Genomic DNA, 12,637 nt, shown 5'->3' on the forward strand with positions numbered 1-12,637 from the left:
TTAATCCCCATTAATTGTCATACCTCCATCAACCATGATTGTCCGGCCAGTAATGTAAGTTGAACGCGGCATACAAAGAAAAGCAACCATGGAAGATATATCCTGAGGTTCTCCAACAAGCCCAATTGGGGTTCGCCTCACAATATTATCCTTCAGTTCCTTATCTAAGAAGATCTACACAAGGAACAATAATATGAGAGGATGCTCTCTTGTAAATCAAATATTAATCCTACAGCGGCAGCATATACGCGGATAAGCAACAAGAAGAACCCAGAATAGAGTTTTCATGGAAAATTAACTTCATGTGTGGCTGAACAAATTGTTAGCGGATGAAGAAAACTTAGGCAGTGGAATATAAAATTTACAATTATATTTATATTCAACACATTCTCAACTACATGGAAAAAAGTAACTAGGTCCTATCTGTTTGACATTGCAGTGGCACCATGTCAAGCTCATATATCATCTCTCCAGTCTGGGTGTAACACCCAGGATGCGCAAAGGTTAAAATACGCTTTGTACGTTGGAATATGTAAAGATTGTAGGCAGAAGTTGACTTTTAGATCTGTCGTTCGGATGGATGAACGGAGACCATGGTTGCGTTAAGCTCGTCGAATCTATTTTATTTGATCACTCATATGTCTTGTTTGGAGTTTTGGTCACAAAGTTTTGGCTACTACAAGAATTCAACCCCTGGTACTACAGTATTCCACAGCTGCAGTAATCCGACGCCAACTCCATGACCAAGTCCTATTCTTTTTTTTTCCCTTCTTTCGTTGCTTTTTTCCTAGCTGACCCCACATCCTTTCAAAACGCCACACCACATCTCCTACCTCCTGCGCTGCCACCCTCCCTTTACTGTGATCCAAAGGGGAGAGAGGGAGATAGGAGAAGAGAGAAAGAGGAGGAATTAGGGCTCGCTGTCGTCCGTCGTTGCCGTTCCTCTCCAAAAATTACTTGGACTTTCTTTCCTCTGTCTGTTTTCCCCGATTGATTGTCTTTAATCGCTGTTCATGGTGGTGCCGCCATGTGTGGGGCAGTTTAGGCATAATCGATGGGGCTGCCATGAAGTTCATCACTAGGGAGAGGAAAACGGCCGGGAGTTGTCGTTGGGATCACCACCGTCGCCATTGCCCTTGCTGTTTCGAAGTGGAAAATTTAGGTGAGGCATGCCCCGCTATCATCCATGTTTTCCCTAAAGTTTCAGATGTTCTAGCATGTGCTAGGGTAAAGTTTTGCCCTTGTCGCAGTTCTCAGCACGTTGTCAATCTTCGCAGTTTGGAGTAATATCTGTTTTACGTGCTCTTAATGGCTTTTAAAAACTATAAAACCTATATGAGTTGCATAAAATTTTCAGAGCTTTCCATAGCCGTAAAGATCACCACAACCAGATTCAAGCGCCAAGAGATATTGAAGTTTTATTCTATCAATATTTCAGCCTCATAATTCTGGGCATAACCTGCTCACCTAAAGTTTAGGCAACCCAAACGACAGAATTGAATCATTGGATGACCAAAGAGGTTGTAATTTCCAGATTGGTTAAGTTCATATTCATCTGAATTTTGGAGCTCCAGATATACCTATTTTACTAGGACTGTTTTGCAGTCGTTAGATTTTCAGTTTGAGGTTCATCTCAAGATTAGACTATATTGATAATTTTTTATCTATTTATAGATCACTAGAAAGTTGTAAGTTTTGAAGTTATCTTTCATATGGTACAAGATGAGAATTTTTAGCCATAGTGATTAAAAGATGCAAAAAAGAGAAGCAACAACACTGTTGTCATGTCTAGTTTTATGTGTGGTTTTTGTGAGGATGACAGGTTCGAGCATAGGAACGCTTTGAATTATGTCTGTTTATGCTTGTGTGTTTGTGTCGGTGCTGAGTAATATTCGTGAACAGGTGGTGCACCTTCGGATCGTGCTTAACTCACATTCTTGATCTTCAGTGAAGGCAAGTAAACGTAGCAATGTGGTCTACATGCTTTAACTTTGTTGTTTGAATTGCCTTCATTTAATTTTAGTACCTCATACTAGCAAGATAAATCTGAAATAGCTTTATATTAAGTATCTTGTTCAACTTGAGGCTTTACTTTTGAAGTTATGAATTTTGAGATATATGAAGTTCATGCATTGCAATCTTGCATTCGCATTCTCACGTTGTTTATGCATATGAAGAAACCGTCGCCGGATTGGTGCGGCAAGTACCGGTACCGCAATGCACGTTGAGATATAGCAATATGGTTGCAGCCCTCACCTCCTTCCTTGGGGATGTATGGGTAGAAGTGAAGTCATGCATTGCATTGCATTGCACCATTTGTATATTCATTATTAGTATTGTTGTGAAGTATTTATTTATCTTACTACTTCAAGTTATGTGGTGCTTCTTTTATAATATTGACTGCTAAACTGTTGCTTAATATATTGTGATTTAAATGATTTGGTTGAAGCAGTTTGCTTTTTGAGGTTTTCCATAAACCTCATACACTTCCCCCCTGTCAGTGTTTTAGACCGGCAACCCGCCTAGGAGGTACCCTAGGTGGTCTTTTGTGCGGTAAGGGCCATCGAGAATCAAAAAATCAATGGTGACGCAGGGAACATGATTTAGATAGGTTCGGGCCGCTAGATCGGGTAATACCCTACGTCCTGTGTGTTTGTTTGTATTGATCTTAGATGCACTTGGAGTTGTTCTTGTTTGAGGAGGGTCCCTGCCTGCCCTTATATACACGGGAGGGCAGGGTTACAAGTTCGAGTCCTAGTCGAGTACAATTACAGAGTTCTACTCAGTATAGCCCGAGTAGTTTTCCATGTGCATACTTGACTAGTCCGAGTGGGATACTCCTATCCCCTTGTCTTGATCATATCCGAGTATGTCCCTTAATGGGCCGTTCAGGGTCTACTCGTGGGCCTGGGGTGCAGGCCCGACAAGCCCCCGAGTACTTTGTAGTCATGCGCCACAGTCTCGAGTACTGTGGGCACTATCTGAGTAGTTCGTCATAGAGGATGTAGTGTCCGAAGTGCTCGAGTACTGTCGCGTGGCTGGAAGGTACTCTTCTTATTCTTTTGATCTGCTTCTTATTCCAAGAATTTTATATGGTAGTGCGATGACAATCGCACTCCATATGGAGTAGCCCCCAAGCCTTAGGTTGAGTCGAAGAGTCAGGCTTAGGGTCAATCCTGTTTCTTGGCTGTTTTACTCTTGGTAATCTGAAAAAGAAAATTCTGACCATCGGGTACGGTACCCGCAGCCCCCGAGCACTTAGGCGATTTTTGTCGTTGAAGTGGTCAAGACCCATTGAAAAGAGTAGCTGTTGGGTGTTTAAGGCAATTAATCTGCTTAAAACCTGTTCGTTACATAACTGACGCTTGGAATCTGGACGTGGCGGAGATATAACTGGAGGACCCCCTGTCGGTTAGGTTTACGCTCCACTGTTAATCAGATCTATTTTTCTTCTTCCCTTGCCTTTCTGCTCCTTTTTTCCACCGCTGTGATTGTCTAGCACCACCGCTGCCATTGTAGCTCTTTGGGAGGGATCCAAGGTTTTCTTGCCCTTAGTGCAGTTGAGATTGACTTATGCACACCAAGAAGATGGGGAAGAAACCCGAGAAGACTCATGGCAAGGCTCTAGCGGCAACGAAGGTGAAATCGAAGAAGGGGAAGGAGCTGGTGTTGCCGGCACCGAAGGTGGGGCTGACGAACTAGACTGCGCTGCCGCCGCCTGAAGCGACGTGGTAGCATTCCGTGATGAGGGAGGAGGCCGTTCAGGCGCTTGTCGACGCCAAGCTTCTGTAGCCGAATGAGGTACTCGAGTGGAGGCCTGCCTTTGCTAACGCGTGGCAGTTTGAGGAACATCCGAACGAGATGGTGATGCTTGCACACTTTGTGGAGAGAGGGTTGGGGGTGCCCACCTCTGACTTCTACAAAGGTATCCTCAAGTACTACAAGCTTTAGTTGGTACACTTGAACCCCAATGGTGTACTGCATATGTCAATTTTCGTGCACCTCTGTGAAGTTTACTTGGGAGTTCCTCCGAGCCTTGAGTTGTTTAGGAAATTGTTTCGCTGTAAACCTCAGCCTAGTGCACTTAGGGCGGAGGTCTTTGGAGGCACCGGGTTCCAACTCAAGAGCTCAGGTGCATATATTGACTATAATTTGACTAACTCCCATGGGGAGTGGAAAAAGAGGTGGTTCTATATTGGGAACCATAATCCTCGCTTGTTGGTGGTTAATGGTCATGCGCCAAAGCACGCAAAGAATTGGGTGAGCAAACCTGAAGATACCCCGAAGCTTGGCCATTTGCTGCACCAGATTACCAAGTTGAAAGCACTCGGTCTGACTGGGATTAATGTGGCGGCCAGTTTTCTCAAGAGAAGGGTTCAGCCTCTTTAGAAACGGGCTCACTCGGGGGGTGAGTACTCAGGATTTAACGATCCATCGCATATGTCCGCTGAGGATATATCTGATGATGATGTGGAGACGCTACTGGCCAAGTTCTTCAGGAACTATCAAGGAGTACCAATTATTCCTTCAACTCTTCATCAGTATGATGCTTGGTATGAGCCAGAAGTGGTATGACCTTTCACTTGACTTGTACTTTTTGAACTTTTGGGATATTTGTTTTGAATATCAACTTGTTTTTGTAGTCCTGAGTCCTTGCTGGCTATCTGGCGCAATTAGAAGAAGAATCTGTTGTTGAGGAGTCAGAAGAAGAGCCCTCTCCTCCTGTTGAGAAATGCCGAGTAGTCCGCAAGAGGTCTGCTGCTAAGTCTGCTTCGACTTCTCCTCCTGAGAAGTCTCAGGGTACCAAGGTATGTAGCCGTGTACTCACTTGTAGCTGATGAAATTTAACTTGTAATCTTTTTGATCACTTTATCTATCTCAAAAGGCTGACGACGCGGCGCTTGGTGACGATGAGGCTACTTCGGATGAAGTAGTCGTGACCGCTCAGGGCATTGATGTTGTGTCTGTTGAGAAGGTGCCAGGGGAGGTGCCGCCAGCAGATGCTAGAGTAGCCCCCGAGCTGACAGCCCCGGCTCCATCGGCTACCGCGCTGCTGGTCCCTGACCAGGCAGTCCTGAGTTTGCCTGCTGGAGTAGCGGATGTTGCGAAGGGAGTGTCGCCAGTAGTTCCTACTAGCTCCTTATTGTCCAATGTGATCGCTAGTGGTGAGCTTTCTTCCTGACTATTTTTGTTAGTCTGACTTTGTAGTCTTGACTCTATTTTTTCCAGGTCTTGGCGAGAAGATAGCGCTAGCAGCTGCTCATGTGGCACCAAGTACTCGGCCGTCTGTTGGCGAGAAGAAATGCATGCGATTGCCGCCGCGCTCAACTCGGTAGCGACAGTTCCTTTCCCGCCCTATTAGAAGCCGCCCTGATAGAGTGTTGCTTCGCGCTCGCCCGCGCAGCAGCAGCCCGCCTGTCTTCTCACCTGTGCGCTCTCGTTCCTAGCGCCGTTTTCCCGGTCACTTCCATCAGCTCCACCGCACGACGACGCCCGCCTCCGCCAAATCTCAACCACCGGCAAACCCGCGCCTGCGCCGCCCTGACGCCAGTGCCCCATGACCGCCGATGTCATCCCCGAAGTCCTGCTCCACCGCCCTCGTCGCTCAATCGCCGCCCGGGCAGAGCACTCCATTGCTTCTTCCCCGGCCTTCGCGCCATTCCCCTTCTCACTTTCGCGCCGCTATAAAAGGGAATGCGCGAGCCCCGCCGGAGTCCCCTTCGCCATCGCTACCCTCCCGCCATTTTCTCTTGCTCCCTGTTTGAGCTCCCAGCGCCACCACACTAAGTCCCTGAGGAACTCTCCTCTCCGCTCCACACCGTTTTCCTCAATCCACCCAGCCGCTTGCTCCTCCGTGCTGCGTAAGAGCTTACTTGTGCTCCACAAGAAGCACTGCCGCCGCTGGAGCACCGCCAGACATCTCCACCGCAAGCCTTAGTGTTCCAGTTCCTCTGCCCGAACCTGCTCTTCCCGACCCCAAGCTTTCCTTGTAAGACGAAGGTAAGCTGCCGACCCCTTGTCCGCCTCGTCTGACCCTTCTGTTCATCTGACCCCTTGTCCGCCTCGTCCGACCCTTCTGTTCGTCCGACCCCTTTTCCGCCTCGTCCGACCCTTCTGTTCGTCCGACCCCTTTTCCGTCTCGCCCGACCCTGCCTGTTCTGCCGACCCTTGTCCGCTTCGCCCGACCCGTCTTATCCGCCCGACCCCTGTTCCGTCTCGCCCGACCGTGTCTGTTCGCCGACCCTTTCTCCGCCTTGCCCGAGGACTCGGCTATATCCTTTTTCTTCGAACCGAGGGTGTATGTGTAAAACTTGGGAACCTTTCAGCGTTGAGTCTGAGGACCCCTAGCACAGCTATTCCTCTAGATTAAGGGTCGGATCATAAGTTCCCTTCCTCCAACCCTTACCTCTTGATCTCCACCCACTCCTTTGAACCTCCCCACCCTCCTGTTGCTTGTCACAAGTTTCTAGGCTTAGACTTGCAAGTGTTGCTGTTGAATTAACCGTCTAAAATGCTAACTCTTGCATTGCATTCGTGTAGAGCTGCGTCTCACCGACGGCTGCTACGAGCTGCACCCGGCGCTAGAAGACGACGGTGTAGCCGAGCTCCTGCCCCCAGAAGCCGAAGCTGCCCCAGAAGTTGAGCAGTTTCCTTCCTTCTCGCTTGAAGGCAAGCCCCGGATGCATGAAACCCCTATGTTTTCCAAACTTGTGCATGCCTTTGTTAACATGCTTGTGCATTTACGTGTAGGAGTTGTTTGGAACCCTAGATCCATGACTTAGCTCCTATGATCTGAACACTAGCTGTTGGACTGAGTAGATGCTTTGCTTAAATAGGAGACGGTAAAAGCCGAGTGATTTCCTGTCACTCGCGAGTTGTAGGAGTTGGATGTCTACCCTTCTGTTACAACTGTAAGGACAATGGACGGGGCAGGGTTTTGGGTAACTCTTTGGTGGTCGGTTGATCGCCCCGTCTGTCTATGGAACTTGCTAAGGCCCGACAGTGGTGGTGTTCGTGATCAAGTTTTTGAAAGTACTAACCTCATACTTAGTATGGGATGAGGAAGCCTAGTACCGGATTGAACCTAGACGTGAGTGGTCGCCCCATTGTTCTTGGAACAGAGATTCCCCTGCTAGCTGTCGCACGTGGTGGCAAGCGTGGTCACAGAACGGCAGAGGCCGGGTCTGTGGAACCTTGCACCAAAGGAAATGGGCCCGACCCGGGTTAGGGGATTGATGGGGAAGGCCGACACAGGAAGCGACCTCCGGGTGCGCGGATGTCGTGAGGTTAGGTCCACCATGCATGGTTAAAGAACTCGAATCGATTCATCTGCCTCTCACAGTTTGAGACTGCTTGATCGCTATGCTACCCTGAGTAAGAAAGAAATATGGTGATGACATGGTCTTGATGATATATATATATATACCTTTTGGTTGGTTCTATGTTTGCTTAGAATAGGTTGCAAAACTTAGACCAGATAATGAACTTTGAACCGGAGCTAAAACTTGAAAATAGGGATCTACCTAGTGCTTTTGGCAAACAAACCCCTCAGCCAAAGAGCCTTGCATGTCTAGACGTGGTGGAGTAGTCACCCCCGGTCGGTTAAGTCTTGTTGAGCTTAGTAGCTCAGCCTTGTTGTGGCTCTTCTTTTTCAGGTGAAGTTGCTACTTCCGAGCCTTCTTTCGTGGGCACTTGGCCGCCCCAGCTCCCTCCGGGTTGGACGGTCGAGTGGGATCCCTCCTCGGACGGTGAGGAGAGGGATCACTAACGTCTTGGCTGGCCTCACCAAGGACGTCCAACCCCCGCGTTTAGCTTCCACTTGCTGTTTTACCTTCTGTTGTTTTCTTTGGAACCTTGTAAAACTCTGATTTGTTTTTCTGGCCGAACTAAATGGTTAAGTTGTTTAACTCAGTGGACTTGTTGTATTCTCTGGAACCACTCACCTTCGTGTGAGTTTGCTAACTCGATCCTGTTCAAGTGGTTAATCGGATGAAATCCGACGGCACTTCGTGTTAACTTGGCTTAGGCATGGGTGTCGCATGTTAGGCGACTTAACCCTGCTTAATCAAGCTAATCCGAAGTGGATCCGCCACAGCTGGTCGCCTTGGAGCTACCATGTCTATGCTTCAAGAAGTGATCCGCACGGTGGAGGACCCCTCAGCTGCTTCGGGTTCAGGGAATATATCTTTGTCGGCGTCTACTGGCGGAGCTCTGGCTGTAGTGGATGTGGAGAAATCCAAAGAACCAACTGCTCCAGGTATGTAACCAGGGTACTAGTATTTGTAGTCGTAGTATTGAATTGACCGATGTTATGGTCTTGGGTGCAGCTCCGCATGTCGTGAAGAGTACTGAGGGTCCAGTACTTGAGCTTTCATCTGAGTCGGAGTTTTAGAGAGCTGTTGATGTTTTTCAAAGCTTCCAGGTGTGTTTTGTCGCTTTGTCTAACAGATTTAGTAGCTAAGGGACTTGACCGTTTGCTTTGCTGTGCAGGATCTGTATGATAGGACGCAAAGGAACGCTCGGGCCCTTCCGGAGCGAAACAAACAATTGGAGCAGGAGTGTGCCCGCTTATAGAATCCTTGAGGGTTCATCAAGCTGGAGTGAAATCCTTTGCTGTTGAGTGGTCAGATCATGAAGTCTTGCAGCAGAAACTGGAGAGCCGCTACAAGTCTCTGAATAAAAAGTATCAGGGTGAGTACTTTTCATGCTCCGAGTATGTCCGACTGTAGTTGGTTGTTTGGAACTTAGTTGTTTTTGCAGAGCTCAAGAGGAAGAGGCAACTTGATTGGAGAAATGCGCACGACCGAGTAGCGGATGAAGCTGAACATCTTCGGGCTGCGCTGACGGAAACACAGGCTGCCTGCGAGCATCAACGAGACAGGAAGATCTAGAATGGAGTGATGCTTGCTATGGCCATGGTGGCATGCAGAGATCATGCCCAAACTGTAGGAAGACTTTGAGGCGAGCTCCAAGAGTTAACTGATGCCGCTCAGGACTTGGTGAATACTATTGCCCCCTTGGAAGAGGATGCAGGACCTCAATCACTAGTCGAGCGCTTGAAGGCTGCTCCGGGTAAAGTGGCCAGCCTATGCAAGGCTGTTTGCAAACAAGTCCTTGCTGTGGTCAAGTCATACTACCCGAGGGCAGATTTGTCAGCGGCTGGTGATGGCGTTGCTCGCAACTGCACAGAGGAAGCCTATGCGCAGTACCTCGAGGAGGCTGAGCCAATCGCATCAAAGATGACTGAATTTGTATCTCTGGAGGAGCCTTGAACTTTTATGTACTCTTGTAAGCTTCTGATTACTTTGATTGACATTTTGTCTAAAATGAGCACTTTGTCCAACATTTATGTGAAGTGATTCTGACCCGACACGGGTAGGGAGCATTCTACTCCGTCTCGCCCGACCCAAGGTCCCAGGGTCGGACACACCCGACCCTTCACTGCAAGGTTCCCCCTCGCCCGACCCCTGGCGTAGAGGGTCGGACTCATCCGGGCCCCCAAGACAAGTATCCGCTTCGGGCGTAGACTATGCTTGGAGGAAGTGGTTCTGAAGTTTAGCAGTCGTGATGTTATCAAGTACCCTACTTTGTTACTCTTTGAATAGGGGTGCACGGGTGTACAGTACTCTTGTGTCCTTTGTGGCATGAATGCTTTCACATGGACAGAGTCAGAGGTCATCCAGACTCATCGATCACGGGCGCGTAGTAACTCCTGGGTGGTTGGCAGTTGTAGCACTTGGCTATAAATAGACCGCCATGGAGAGCGGCTTGGATTAGACTTTGAGTAACGATGGATTGCCTTCGGTTGTTGTTGTTTGAGTGTAGAGAGCCTTCAAAGAGTACACTGGTGCTAGAAGATTCCTCATAGGTTGAGGCCACCTTCCCTCCATAGACTCTAGCGCTCGTAGGGATAGCCGCAATGCTAGAAGAATCCTCGTAGGAGGTTTCATCGCACGCCTCATCTTGCAGCTTGTGATCCAGCGGAGTACGCGCTGGAACTCGTGGGTGATGGGTGATGAGTGTTGTGTTCTTTATCCCGCTTACATAGAGGTGGAGGTGTGGCCGTAGAGTGGGTTGGCTCGGCAAGGCTAGCAAAAGAGCAGCCTTGGTTCCTTATTTGCACGATACGCGGGATTCATCTATTCGCCTTATTTCTTCTGCCAGTTCTTTGTTGTATTGTTCCACTAAGGGAGATTGCCACATGACGTCTACAGGTAATATAGCTTCTGAACCATATACTAGAAAGTAGGGAGAGAGTCCAGTGGTCTTGCATGGTTGGGTTCATAGTCCCCATAGAGCATTGTGTAATTCTTTGAGCCATTTGCCCCCTTTGGTGTTGCCAACGTCATGTAGTCGTTTCTTAAGAGCTTTGAGTATCATGCCGTTGGCACACTCGACTTGTCCATTGACTCATGGGTGAGCAACCAAGACGTAGCGAACGTCAATTCCGCTGTTCTCGCAGTATTCCCAGAAGTTGTGATTGTTGAAGTTTGACCCTAGGTCTGTGATATTCTGTTTGGAAAGCCATAACGATGTACGATTTCATCCAAGAAGTCAAGGACTCGGTCTGCCTTGGGGCAAGTGACTGGTTTGACCTCGATCCACTTGGTGAATTTGTCGATTGCCACGAGTACTTGGTTGAATCCTCCTGGCGCAGTTGGCAATGGCCCTATCATGTCGAGCCCCCAGCAGGCAAACGGCCATGTTGGAGGTATTGTGACTAGCTTGTAGATAGGAACATGTTGCTGTTTAGTGAAGAATTGACAACCTTTGCACTTCCGAACTAATTGTTTCGCGTCGGCCAAAGCCATTGGCCAGTAAAAACCTGCTCGGAAAGCCATGCCTACTATTGTTCGTGAGGATGCGTGGTTGCCGCAGATTCCCTTGTGAATTTCTTCTAAGATTTCTTGGCCATCTTCATGGGTAACACATTTCATGAGTACCCCTGATGATGCGCTTTTCCTGTAGAGCTTGTCTCCGACTAAAACGTAGTTTTTTCCTCGTCAAGAAATTTGCTCAGCTTGATTTTTGTCAGAGGGTAACTTGTGATCCGTCGATGAAGGGTGTCCTCTAGTCGACTTCTGTCATCATGATTTCTTGAGTGACGTCAGTAGTCTGGGCTACTGGAGGTGTAACTTGTTCAGGTATGGACGGCTTGTGCAGTTCATGTACAAAAATTCCTGCTGGAACCTCTGCATGAGTTGAGCCCATTTTTGATAACACGTCAGCGGCTACGTTGTTGTCGCGGACGATGTGATGAATTCCAAGCCTGAGAACTTGTTTTCCAGTTTGCAAACTTCTTTGCAGTAAGCGTCCATGTTGTCCTTGTTTCAATCCCACTCGTCATTGACTTGGTTATTTACGACTAGTGAGTCGTCGTATACCAGTAGTCTTTTGATGCCGAGGGAGATTGCAAGACGAAGGCCGTGTAGCAGTGCTTCATACTCGGCTTTGTTGTTTGATGCTTCCCAGAAGATTTGCAGTATGTATTTGAGCTGATCTCCCTTTGGGGAGAGAGGAGTACGCCTGCACTGGCCCCTTTGAGTTTGAGGGACCCGTCGAAATACATTACCCAGTGCTCTGGCCGCTCGACTGGTGTTGGTACTTGATTTTCAGTCCATTTGGCCACGAAGTCGACCAAAGCTTGGGATTTGATGGTTGTCCTTGATTTAAATTCCAAGGTTAGAGTTCCGAGTTCAACTACCCATTTGAAGATTCCACCCGTGGCATCTCTGTTGTGGAGAATTTCGGCTAGCGGGAAGTCAGAAATGACTGTGATGCTGTGTTCTTGGAAATAATGGCGCAGTTTCTGGGAGGTGAGCAGAATTGCATATAGGAGTTTCTGTATCGGTGAGTACCGAGTTTTGGAGTCCAAGAGTACTTCACTGACGAAGTACAAAGGTCTTTGGACTTTGTAAATGTGGCCTGGTTGAGACCGTTCAACTACTATCGCCGTGCTGACGACATGAGTAGTAGCTGCTATGTATAGGAGCAAGTCTTCGTTTGGAGATGGAACAGTGAGTATAGGAGGCTTTGACAGAAAGTCTTTGAGTTGCGTTAGTGCCTTGTCTGCCTCTTCTGTCCATTTGAACTTGTCCTGTCGTTTGAGAAGATTGCAGAAGGGTAGTCCTCGTTCTCCAAGTCTCGAGATGAACCGATTGAGAGCTGCCATGCAGCCTGTGAGTTTCTGCACATCCTTGATGCTAGCTGGTGCTTGCATGTTTGTGATGGCAGATATTTTCTCCGGGTTGGCCTCAATGCCGCGATGGCTAATGATGAACCCGAGTAACTTGCCAGAAGGTACTCCGAAGATGCATTTAGTAGGCTTGAGTTTCCATTGGAAAGCTCGTAGATTGGAGAAAGTTTCCTCCAAATCGGCGATGAGTTCCTCCTTGTTTCTTGTTTTGACGACTACGTCATCCACATAAGCTTTGACATTGCGGTGAAGTTGCTTTTCGAAGCACATCTGTATAGGTCGTTGATAGGTTGCTCCTGCGTTTTTTAGTCCGAACGACATTGTCTTGTAGCAGAAAGCTCTGAATGGTGTGATGAAAGCTGTTTTAGCTTGATCTTCTTCTTTGAGGCTTATCTGATGACAGCCTGAGTAGCAATTGAGAAAACATAGTAAAGTACACCC

General features: G+C 48.0%; 1 pseudogene; it reads right to left on the minus strand.

Annotated features, from left to right (window-relative positions):
• LOC105914927 overlaps positions 1-12,637 on the minus strand; it is a 32,515-nt pseudogene continuing 19,878 nt past the window's right edge.

The sequence above is a fragment of the Setaria italica genome, chromosome VIII (assembly GCF_000263155.2).
Source record: "Setaria italica strain Yugu1 chromosome VIII, Setaria_italica_v2.0, whole genome shotgun sequence".
NCBI lineage: Eukaryota > Viridiplantae > Streptophyta > Magnoliopsida > Poales > Poaceae > Setaria > Setaria italica.